Source organism: Chaetodon auriga, chromosome 21 (assembly GCF_051107435.1).
Source record: "Chaetodon auriga isolate fChaAug3 chromosome 21, fChaAug3.hap1, whole genome shotgun sequence".
Classification (NCBI taxonomy): Eukaryota; Metazoa; Chordata; class Actinopteri; order Chaetodontiformes; family Chaetodontidae; genus Chaetodon; species Chaetodon auriga.
Genome location: NC_135094.1, coordinates 7780822 through 7793446, shown reverse-complemented (window position 1 = coordinate 7793446; position 12625 = coordinate 7780822). Strand labels below are relative to the sequence as shown.

At 40.4% G+C, this 12625-nt stretch overlaps 1 long non-coding RNA gene across 1 annotated transcript in view; it reads right to left on the bottom strand.

The window, feature by feature from the left end:
* Positions 1–2472: 2472 nt before the first annotated feature.
* The window catches only part of LOC143339673 (uncharacterized), a 65234-nt gene continuing 55081 nt past the window's right edge, over positions 2473–12625 (bottom strand). Inside the window, exon 4 of the long non-coding RNA XR_013079345.1 lies at positions 2473–2592. This is a non-coding gene — a long non-coding RNA (uncharacterized LOC143339673). The remainder of the gene's footprint in view (positions 2593–12625) is intronic.

The following is a 12625-nucleotide window of genomic DNA, read 5'->3' as shown; positions in this document are numbered from 1 at the left end:
CTGATGAGATAGATAGATAGATAGATAGATAGATAGATAGATAGATAGATAGATAGATAGATAATGTGCGTATCCACAGACATCATTCACAAGGTGAAACGAGGTGGCATGAATGGCATGTCACTGACACCATTTGCTGAATCGTCGTTCCATCTCACTTCCCTTAGACATAATGGTTCCCACGTCGCTGCCTTCTCCATAGCCAGCAATCTTAATTAGCATACTAGTGCTAAGGCCATTAAATTCCACTTAAATCCAGCGCTCTATCTCATCTGTTACAATTTTTTTACACCTCACGATGAGGTCTGCATCATGTGAGAATTTTTTAGTGGGTGAAATGCAAAATGAGTGTTTTATGCTCTTTAATATATGCCTAGTTTTGATTCAGAGGTTCAGTACATGACTGTAATGAAATGCAATCATCTGAAATATTGACTTTGTGATTTATTGGATTCCAGTTAAATCTACAACAGTGCAATTTATTGTTTGAGCTATGAGCTCCTTGATACAAAAATGTGCAAGTCGAATCATGCATGCTGACACATTAAACTATGATGGCGAACATGGTAAACATTGCACCTGCTCACAGGAAGCACAGCCTCACAGAGTCGTGGCTGTAGAGTAATCTTGCTCTCAGACAACAAATGCACCAAATGTTGCAGTTTCCCTTAATTGGCCTTGTATGACTGTAAAGTGATTTATTTATATAAGAGTGATGGAATGAATGCCCCAAACACAAGAACATATCAGAGTGTGTCTAGAATTAAAATGGGGAAATATACATTTAAAACCACAGAAAATTAAGCAAAAATGTATTTGACCATATGATTTTTAGCAGAGCTGATGCTGGATGTGATTCAGAGAGTAGAAGAAGACATGGTGTCATTTTTAAGTGATGAGAGTCACATTTTAAAAGATGCATCCTTTTGTGCAGGGCCAAACAAACAAACAAACTCTGTGGAGAAATTGAATTCCCCTCATTCATTTTATATATGTATAAAGAAATAAACCGATAAATGTTTTATGACACAATCTGAGATACTTTCACAGTGTTCTGGTTAACATCTGGCACTCTCCAGTCATTTCATATTGGAATTTGTTAAAAAATATAGAAATCACAGACCCTGAACGTAGCAGAAAGTCTTCCTTCTGCATTCACAGGAACAAAGATAAAAGGATTCATAGTGAGTGCTTTCTGCCTCTGCTCACGAAATAAGTCTTTCATTTGGCCTGTCAAAGAAGCTTTTTGGCTCAGCGCAAATGGCCGACGCATAGTGAGCAGAGCAACATGAGAACAGACGAAATATTTGAAGATGGAACGACAGGATACTTCTGACAACTCCGCTATTGCATACTGCTACTGTCAACTGTTGCCGAATATATACAAATATTTGTCAGAGACATTTCCTTGGCACTTAACAAAATGAGGATGCAGAGAGACTGGAGATGCAAAAAGATTTACTCAAAGCAAAGCCAATATCTGTGTCAGCCCTAATGAGGCCGTTTGATGTGATTAACTGCAGGGCAATTATTGATCTTCACCAGAAGCTGGAAATAATAATGATATGGCAGACTCACATCTATGATGAAGGGTTGGTTGTATTTTGGATTTTATTCCTGCTTATTATCACAAAAGCTTTTTTAGGTCTTGACTCTGCGAGTAAAAGAAAAGCAGTCAGGTTGGAGTGTTTCTGCAGAATACATTACACATGAGACTGGTAGAATAAAGCTTTACATTTGCTGACATAGTAACTTGGCAGGATGTGTTTTAAATTGTTATTCAGTGTTAAGTGGTGTTCTGTAGATTCTGGAGGCACTGAGGATAGAAATCCCATCTGTATGGCAGTATGACTTCTGTGCTTTCTGACTCAGGGGCACAAACACAAACATCACACACACACACACACACACACACACACACACACACACACACACACGCATGCACACACACTTTGCCACTGCCACCAGCACAAATACAAAACCCACAAAAAGCAGAGACCAGCTCAGTGCCTGCTTTTGCCGGTCTGGCTCTGTTTGGTCCTGGCTGCTTCTTCGCGTCTCCGAAAATCGAAGTCGTAATCCAACTGTTTATTTGCTTCACACTCGATTCAGGTGCCAAAAAGGACACAATCTGGTCTTTTTGTGTGAGCGAATTCAAGAACACCGGGAGACATTTTCACCTCTGTTTCTGCCCCTTGGTCACCACGGTCAATACAAACATATTGATTGATATATATTTGCAGGCTTCATTGACTTACAAATTCTGTGATTCAGGAAAATCAGTAAATTATTAATAACGTTTTGCAAACAACTATCATTTGAACATAACTGTTGAATGGAGTCCACATATGGAGAGCAGTAACAGTACCAGATGCCGATTGGCTTACAGCGCCACCTCATCTAATGTCATGAATGGAGCCAAACATGTTCAGTTATGAGGAGGGGGTTGCCAACACCTTTACATTTACCCACTAACACAGCCACAAGTGCGCACATGAATGACTATTTTCCCCTCCCCCAATACATTTCTTTGCATGAAAGAGTGTAGGTGTACTCCTCTTGCTGCGCCTGTCTGCTCTCCGCCACAATCATCTGAAAACACAAGAAAAACCACGCAATAGATGGACTAAAATAGATGGATTCCACAGTGTAGCAGCAAATGAATCAAAGGCAGTGAGCTTGAGATAATCATAGCAAGGCACTCTGTGGAAAGATCAAAAGTAGAACGTTTCTGCACCTGCCAGTGTCTGTTTGGTGTGTGTCAGGGTTGGCTGGTTCACCATGGGAAACAGGACTACAGCTCCTATCCTGAGGGGACCCTAACACAAACACCAGATGACTGATTCCTCCATGCACACGACAAGACCAATTTCTCAGGCCTGGCTTGTAAGCATCTTGTTTTTCGAGGTTTAGGGTGACGTGAGACGCAGTGGGTAACATATGGGAATGAAAACTGGTATTATTAGCTGAGGTGATGTGTTGAAGTGTTTCATCCGAGCAGCGCGGTGTCTTACATCCTGAGCACACAATCATGCCAGTGCAAATGGAGGGAGGTGTTCCCTCGCATGAACTCTGACATCTGAACCTGGTTTTGCCATTTGGGAGTTACTGACACGAATTTATGAGGCCTGTTTCCTGTATATGAGGAAATATTGACTTATCTCGCCTTTTGCCCTTCAGTGTTACTGTTCCTGTTGTCTTATCCTATAAAGGAAAACCAAGATTTATTTATCCAAGAACATACTAAATTAAAAATACTGGTCATTTGATATGTTTAACAGCAGCACAAACCAAATAAGCCAATCAATTCAAACACACCTTTGTCCCCCCTCCACACACACAGGTGTTTTCAGTCTAGTCCAATCAGAAGAGCACAGGTGTGTTTGATAACATCAGCGATGGCTGTGTTCCACATAGGGGAGTTCCCAGTTTTGTGTGTGTTGTGTCACTGGAATAGAAAATGGAAATTGCAGAGCATTCTGGGTCGGTGCCGCTATTTTTGGAGGGTAGCGTACAGGCTGTCATTAACTGTCACTGTCACCAATCATTTGTCATCTGTCGCCTGTCAATCGTTCATCATCAGAAATCTATGAAGTACACACCAAAGACAAACGGCCATAGATAGAGAAGCCCTCCACAGAGGCAAAGGATATGTTACAAAATTGAAGTTAGTTAATGATAGGGCGAGCTAATGTTATGCTAATTGAGTGCTAATAAAATGTTGGCTAATCAAACATAATTAATCTTGCAGTATATAGTCAAATTAAAACAACATTAGCCCACCTTTGTGCCTGACTGGATGCTGCAACATTTCATGTTTCAGCAGCTATTTGTAACACCTATTTTCAACAGCCAGCAGACAATAACAATATTAATAATACGTTTCATTTGTATAGCGCCTTTCATACAAGACATGCAGCTCAAAGTGCTTTGCAACAAAGAAATCATGTGCACCAATTGCTTCACATAAAAAAAAGATGTAGACTGAACATAAAAGCAGGGATTAATGTGAAATAAGATGGAGAATAAAACCACTGAATAATAGTGATAAAAAGATGGAAATAGAGTACATATATTCATTAAATATTGCACAGAGTGATAGAGGCATAAGCATTGAGACCATTCTATAAAACCTCCTTGTAGTAGGTTTAATGGAACCAATCCATCATAATTACACTTGTAGTTTTCCTGCAAAGTCAAAAATGTGCCTGCTGAGAAAAAGGTCTACTTAGGTCAGAATAAATACAAAAACTTGTGCTGTGTCCAAAATCATCCCCCTGTTCAACACATTTCTCCATGGTGAGCAGCAAACTAAGATTTCAGACACTTATGAATCATCATCATTTTGTGTCATTACTGACAGGTGGGTGTAGTGTCCCATGGCTGCCGTTTTCCCCATCTAAAAATGCAACACATTGTATTTTTGGATTGTTAGCAGGAACTAGGACGCCACTTATTTTCTTGGATTTTTTCAGGACACTCTAGTAAAATGATTTAAATGATGCAAATTATAAGGAGGCAAAAACAAAATGACAGGAAGAGGCTCACTGAGGCTGTTTGGATCATGTGACGAGGCTAACAGTGGGTTGGTGCATGTGTGAACTCTGGCAGGTCAGAATAACTGGAAGGTTTCCCTGTTCCTCCCACTCTGTCACCATTGAATGCAGCATCGCTCCCGCTGATTAGACCTCTGTTATGCTGGGAATTACATGATGCCACCAAACTCTATGAACTAACACTGAAAACGACGTAAAATCTGCAGCTCTGATCATTGCAACAAAGCCTGAAAGTGAGGCAGTCGTACCTGCACACAGTCTTAAGGGGAGGTCTAATTAGCCACCATATGTGAAAACACCTGTGTGGGTGGACAGCGAGGGTGCAGGGGCTTTAATGTAGCTCAGGACACCCTATCATGAAGACTTTCGTATTGCCACATTCAGGTCAGCCTGAACAGACCCTTTTCATTTCACACATATCCACACATCGTGGGGAAGCACAGGTGTAATTAATGACAAGAGTAATTGCTGCATTCCGGTCAGGTGTCGCTCCCTGTCATACCAAAACGCTCAGAGGGAACAGAGCCATGCTTCTCTTACAAAAGACGCTGTTATTCCTCGTGTGTTCAGTGCTGTGAGAAGCTGTCAAGCACTTTGAGGAAGATTTTACTACATGATACAGCATCAATTTTATTCAGTAGTGGAAGAAGTATTCAGCTCCTTTACTTAGGAAAAATGACAACTGCTGCACTCTGAAAGCACTCCACTACAAGTCTAAGTCCTGCATTAAAGCCTTGTAGAAGTAAATGTAAAAGTAAAATGGTCCCTGTCAGTGTTTTACTATGATATATGATGTCTGCGTTTTGCATTTTCCTGCTCCAGATGTTTATGGTTGAGCTAATTTTAATGGCTGTGTGTACTGCTGGGTGGTTTATTCTACAGCAATGCATCATAATCTATAAAATCAACATGTGTTTGCAGCACCGCTGTCCTGTGAGAACCATGTATCTCTTTGTAGTCAACTTTTCATGAGCTCAGGCAAACAGATGATGCATTTTCCAGATTATCCTAGAGGGTGTTTAAATAGGTTATTTAGATTAAGAAGTGGAAGAATGTTCTCAGTCTCACAGTACTTGGTGAAAATGTACTTAGTTACATTCCACCACTGAATGTATGAATGCAAAATACTTTTGTATTTTTGCACACAAGTGCACATGCACATTAAACAGGTTTGCGTATAATGCAAAGAGCATCTGAGCAGATTTGCTCGCGACATCTCCACTGAGCAAACTGACCTTTCCTCATCAATCAGACGTTCTGTGAAAAGCATGTAGCAACTCATTTCAGCCGAATCGATCATAAAACTGCAGCACAGGATGTGTGTTTACATCCTGCTGGAGCTGACCTCCTTGGCACTGATGCACATTCAACTCTCAGAACGGCGGCGAGCTCACTTTGAGGCAACACAATTGAAATGTGGAGAGAAATATGCTGGCTAATTGCAAAGCATTGTTGTCAAACCTCTGAGTGAAAGGCTCCAGTTTTAATTAGCAAAGTATTAGAATCCTGCCCAACTTTATTTTCAGTTTTCCAAAGACTGTTCTTTAACACGTTTAATTTCCACGATCGTTTAATAACCTCTACGTTGATTAAAGAGCATAATCAGCTTTACTCCTTTTTAATCTATTAACGCAGTGTCAGTCATTTCCTCAAGCCTTCTTCTGTGTCAAGGACTTTGATAGTATGTGCTCCCATATGTGGCACTGGTGACATTTCTCAGCTCACTTTTCCTCCTGTTTGCTCAGGATCATTAAGGACAGACTGCGTGCACACACCTAATGTAACTACCCAGTGAGCCTGTTCCCCTCATATACATTCAGATGCCTCAAGTGAGTGTCAAACGTAACACATCAGAGTCTCCATTTGACTTGCTGGATTGAGATTCCACCTTCAGGGGCCTTATGAACCAAAAGAGATTCTCCTCGGCTCGACTCACAAGCACTCAGGCGTTGATGAAAGTCGTGCCCCTTTCAGAGTCCCGCTGCAGTGTGGCACCGTGCGACTTATCAATGAAACATAAAGAAAAATGTGAAGCTGATGTGCTTCATCTCTGCCCAGCGTGAAAATGTAAATGAGTTTCTGTAGGTGTCATGTGAGGATTTCTGTACAAAACACCTCGCATTTACTTGCAAGTGATATTCCCTTGATCAGTATTAGCAGCCTGGTCCTGTGGAGATGGGATGTGTTCCGGCTCAAAGTGTGGTGACGTCAAGCAGACCCACTTGACAGTCAAAGTAGGGTTTTTGATATGTATATTCACTGAAATTATCATCCTTGTTTCACTATCTCATGATTTCATTATCTGCAATTAGATGAAAAGAGAACTTTGGTAATAATTGCCTGCAATTATTGGCTAGCCGGCACCCATTAGCATTTTGCTTGTTTCAGGATTTGAAAGTGCCCCGTAAACCGGCAACTGTAATAAACCTACGAGGAACAATTAGCTTTAAGGGGATGGTAATGGCAGACTAAGTAGAAAACAATTTACCTGCAACAACAGCGTGGCCGCATAGCTTCAAGAGCAGAAATGGACACATCTTATTTCCCAGTGTGGCACATGGAGTAAATTCTACAAAACAGCTCTCATGCGACTGAAAACCTGCATTAGAACAATATGTAAGGGGAAGGTTAGACTTTAACAAGAACCGCAGACCATGTGCATCTTTAAAACATGTTATCCCTGTCAAGTGAAATTCATTCACAGGTAATATGCACTCTGGAGGCAGCAGTGGAATGGAGAGTCACTTTTCTCTGACCCCTCAGGCCACCAGACGGGCTGTTATCGACAAATACGTCTGTCGCCTCGGTGGACCCTGCTGGAATCTTTAAAATGAGCTGAGGGAGATTTCGGCTAGAAATTGAAAATGTCTGCTTCCACTTACAGTGAGAAAACAACTTAAGGACAATGTCCCTAAGTGACATCCTTTGCTTCTCTAATTTCCAATTTATGGTACAGCAGCAAGCATATAAATCTTTAATTAGTTTGTGTATTAAATGTCTGTGAGCCTTGGCAGCGTGGTGTCAAATTCAAATTAATGTCAGAGACTTTAAGTTTCTTTCATAAACGTCAGAGAGAAACTGCAGCTGAAGGACGTATGTTTTTGCTCTGGTGCCATAGCAACAGTCTTGCATTTACTAAGGAAATGATGTGAAGGACATACATCACCTGACTTAATTCTCCAGTGAGACGAGCAGCTGAATCGGTGAGAAAATGATGAACTGCCCCACTTTGAAACAGGTGTAAACATGTGCTCTCACAGTCTAAAAATGGATCATGCAGCTGGAAGAACACTAAAAGCATGCAAGAATAAAAAGAGGGAAAATCCAGGTTAAAATCATCCTTTTTTCACTGTTATGTGGGTGCCATCTGCTGGTTATTCTTATGCAAAAACATAACTGTGCTATACTCAATTGTACCACTAGGAGGACACTGAAACAGCTTCAAACAATTGCACTGACCATTACTTGATAAAAAGCACCATAAAATGTCACATCCTGCAGCGCTTGCAACTATTTTTCCACAGATAAAGTCTTGTGTTGTTTCTTTTATCTTCGCAGATAAAAGCCACACATGCTGCAGCGCTATCGCTATTCTAACTTATCAGAGATAACAGATCAGCCTTACAGGCCGCCTGCCTCTGTCCAATAATAACGCTGCAATATGTGCTGCCCTTTATCAGTGATAAAAAGTGTAATAATGACATGTACCTAACAAAGTTGTAATGAAATGTCCCGAAACTAAACCTAAAACTCATGTAATAAAAGGCTCCTCTAAATTGATACAGCCTATAATATGTGGATCACATAATGATTTCAGAGTGTTTTAAAATGAATATGCCCTCATAATACTGATTAGTAATGAAAAAACTCTAAAGAATTAAGGTAGTAATAGCAAATAGTACCCAGTCATCATCATAATCACTGATTTCATGACACCATGTCATATTCTCCAGCACTTTATTACATTTATAGCTTTTACTACACATTAAAAATGCCATTTTATGACATTTTGACAAGTAATGAAAGTCTCCATTGTGCTGGGGGTTAATAATATACTGCGTTTATGTTTAATTATACGCTCTCCAGAAAAATACTGAAGCAAATTTAATTCATGGCAGTGTTGTATTATATGGAGGAGAGTCACATTAAGTGTCATTCCTTTCAGCTATGACTCACCTCTATAAATGATGATAATAGTAACTCAGTATCATCTCTGAGTACGTCAGTTCAACAGCTGATTGAACTATTTAAGCTACATTTATTCAGCTCTTTCTGTCCAGACAGAATACTGATCCACAACCAGAAACCAGTACTACTTCCAGCTTTTTTGCTTCAGATGTCAATAGGACCGACAATGTCCTTCATAAAATTTTGTTTGTCAACGGTGCTCGCAGAGAATATCTTTTATGCTTTGTGATAAACCTTAAAATATGGTCACTTCAGAATCCGCCCCCCCAGTGTGGACAGGCGGTGTCGTGATGCAAGGCTGAAGAAACGATTTAAAACAAAAGAAAATCACATGCTGAGAACGCATCAAGGCTTCATCTGTGACAAGTGCAGGGCAGGCCAACAAGGACAATGGTAGGACAGTTGTGCGGGACACACTGTTCAAATCTCCAGCCAATCCTGTGACTTCCATAATCACATGATGTCAGCGAGTCTGAAGCTGTTAGACACAGTCAAACCACATCTAACAGCCAATCAGGTTTAGGACTGATGGCATGAATTCATCTACTGAAATTCTCTCAGCTGACTTTTGCATCAACTTAAAAAACAATGAAATGCTTAGGCTTCTTCCCCCGAGAACAGCTGTCAGAGAAAGCACATTTACCCAAATATGTCACCTAAATCATGTAACACAGACTGGAAATAACTTGCTTGCAGGGTTGAGTAACTATCAAATTTGCCTTTATATGAATGAGATTGCTAATTATGAAAAAAGTTCAATGGATTAAAGGGAAATATTAGGATTTTTTTGAAGAGGTGATTGACTTTTGTTATTATCTCCCTTTTGTAGTATGGTGTGGTATCCTTTTAGTGCTACTCCCTAAATATACTCCTTTTTTTAGTTTTTTGGCTTTGTATGACATAAGGGCGATTTATCGTCCTGCATGGGACTCCTTTTGCATGTCCTTTGTTGGTATTTATTTGTTTATTTGTGGTGTTGCTGTAGGATGATGGCATTGGGATGTAGCAGGTGGTTTTGTCAATGTATTTCCGTGTTGTCTTATTTGTGTGGTGTCAGTGGGACTGTAAAATTTGTATGAAAAGAAAAAAAAAATTTGTCTTTGTACAATTGAAAAAATGTTGCAAAATCTCTTCATTGTTGGACTATTTTGTTATCCAATGTCCACCTTCACAAGTCATACTTTGTCACAAAAACCTCCAAAACAACATCTCTCGCCTTCTGAAAAGTATGTCACAGCTTATCCCAGCAGCGTAGGAATGATGTTAGGTTTCTGTAAAAAAAACAGGGTCAAGTGGAAATCATCTGAGAACAGTAAACAAGGCAAGTTTACTTTTTAACTTTTACCTTTTTTTCCCACACCAGTCCTCTTTGGCAATAGGGTGTTCAGCGCTTGGCCTGACATGGGGCCACTATGTTAAATATTAAACTATACTCAGAGACAGGTCAGGAAGAGGTTACCTCAGGTGAAGGTGGTGTGATCAGATGGTCTATAAAAGGTGCTTTGCAAAGAGCCGTGGCCGTAAACATGCCACGCTCATTCAATATGACCGGCCTCACAGCTTCAGCAGACGACTTGTCCATTATAAAACTGTTAATGAAGGGGAAGCTAAGCCTTGGAGTTGTGCCATCGTGTTCATTGTGGAAAGTTAAAGGAACAGTCTCACATTTTGGGAAGCATGTTTATTTGAAATAAGTTGAGACTAGCTTCTTAATTTGAAGCCACTTAGCGTAGCTTAGCTTAACACGAAGGCTGGCTCAGTTCAAAGGCAACAAAAAACACTAAACCACTAAATAACATGTTTATCTTGTTTGTTTAACCCACACAAAAACTGAAGTATGTAATTAACCGTGATACTCGTTCGATAAACATTTAGCGAGAGCCAGCAGCAGCTTGCTTAGCTTCTTAGGTTTATGTAACAATATATAACATGCAGCTAAGCCAAAATGTTGAACTATTCTTTTAGACTGAATGCATTCAAATGATGCTATTGCATTAATTTCATTGGACAGAAAAGTCTGTTGACATAATTCATGTGGCTTGATTCAGCGATGATCACCGGTGACCTTTTCTGGAGTTAATGACTGACAGAGTTTTTGTTGTAGACATTTCCACGTGATTGAGTTTTATTAGCTAACAGTCATGCATCCAAATCCCAGTAAAGACACTGTGGACGGGTGCTGTCACAGTGAGCTGTCTGATTATTCACTGTCTGTGAAGTAGCTCCAGGATTTGTCCATGGATTATGTCATCATTAAACTGTCTCATTGCTGTTTGCTCAGAAAGACACTTGTTCAGATTTACCAAATTAAACACCACTGAGCAAAACTGCAGACAAAAACAAATGAGGTGTATTTTCAGAGCGTTGTCCAACATTAAACAAACACCCTCTCTGCTCTCGCTATCTGTCTCAGAGTCTCTCGCACGAATGTACCCAGTGAGGGAGCGGCTGCGATTGGTCAGGAATGACACCTGAGCAGACAGCCGGGGATAATTTAGAAAGCTGATTGGCTCTCAGAACCTTGCTGTTTGTGGGCTCTTCTAGTGTAGCTGACTTGAATAGAGCTTTTGTGTAAATATGCCACATATACAGGCTGGCAGGAACAGCATCATGAACAGGGTGCTGTCATCTAAATACAGCTGCCCTGCAACAAAGTGGCACCTTTACAGAGCTTCACATTTTGTGAGATTGTTAGAGGGGTTTTATTTATGTTAAGTTTTGAGTTTGTGGTGTTGACTCCACTGTTGACTAGACGGCACATAAATCATAAAACGATTAAAAATGCAGTCCAGTCCAGTAGATACAGTACTTATCTCCTTGGTGCAATCAAAGAACGATAACTCAAGTGTTTTCCTTTCAAGAGAAGTGGTCATTAAAAGGTCAACGGCAGCAATAAGCTTAGCAGAGGGAAGTTCACAGATGATAAGAGCAGCAGGCAGCTTATCGTAACAGACGCACAGTGAAGACTGTCCATCAACTTAAAGGAATATTTTAATATTTTGGGGAAGGCAGTTGCTTTTTTTTTGCAGTGAGTTAGAAGAGAAGATCGATACCACTCTCAAGTCTGTCCATTAAATATGAGCTTAGCATAAAAACTGGAAACGGCAGCAAAATCCACCTGCTAAAATGCACATATTCAATTAAATTTGTCAACTTGTGAGCTTTAGAGGTGCTGATAGCCATATTTTGCTGCCTTTGGACAGAGCCAAGCTAACTGTTTGCCCCTGTTTCCAGTCTTTATGCTGTGCTAAGCTAACCAGCAGCCAACTAAAGCTACATATTTACCATACAGACACAACAATGGTATTGATCTTCTCATTTAACTCCCAGCAAGAAAAGTTAATGAGCAGATTTCCCAAAGTGTTGAACTCTTCTCAACAGCCACATTGAATGCAAGTCACTGTGCCTGAGATAGTAACCTTTTATTTACTGAATAGCAGAGTTTGTTTGGCTTGTGGTTTTGATTCAGAATATGTTTATCATCCCTGAAGCCCAGCATGTTGTTTCTGTTATGGTATAATACACAAAAAATAAGCATGCCGCGCAGGAGTAAGTGCAGGATCTGGCTATGAAAGAAGGTGAGCTGCTCTGAAACAATTTCGGAGCTGAACGGTAAAGAACAAAGGGGCTGGGAGATCGCATCCTGGTGCCACGCCCTCAGGCTGTAGAGTCAGGGCCTTTATGGCACCCTTTGTTAAGCAGCTTGATACACTCTATACCCCAGAATTCCCTTTCATCTTTCATGGCACAGGGAGAGAGAGAGCTGCTGAAAAGGTTGTATGTATCCAGAGTACCCAGAATGCATTGAAGTGTTGGAAAAAGAAAGGAGATAAGGTTGGAGGATTCTGAGCAAACTACATTATTAACCGAGTCATAAAAAG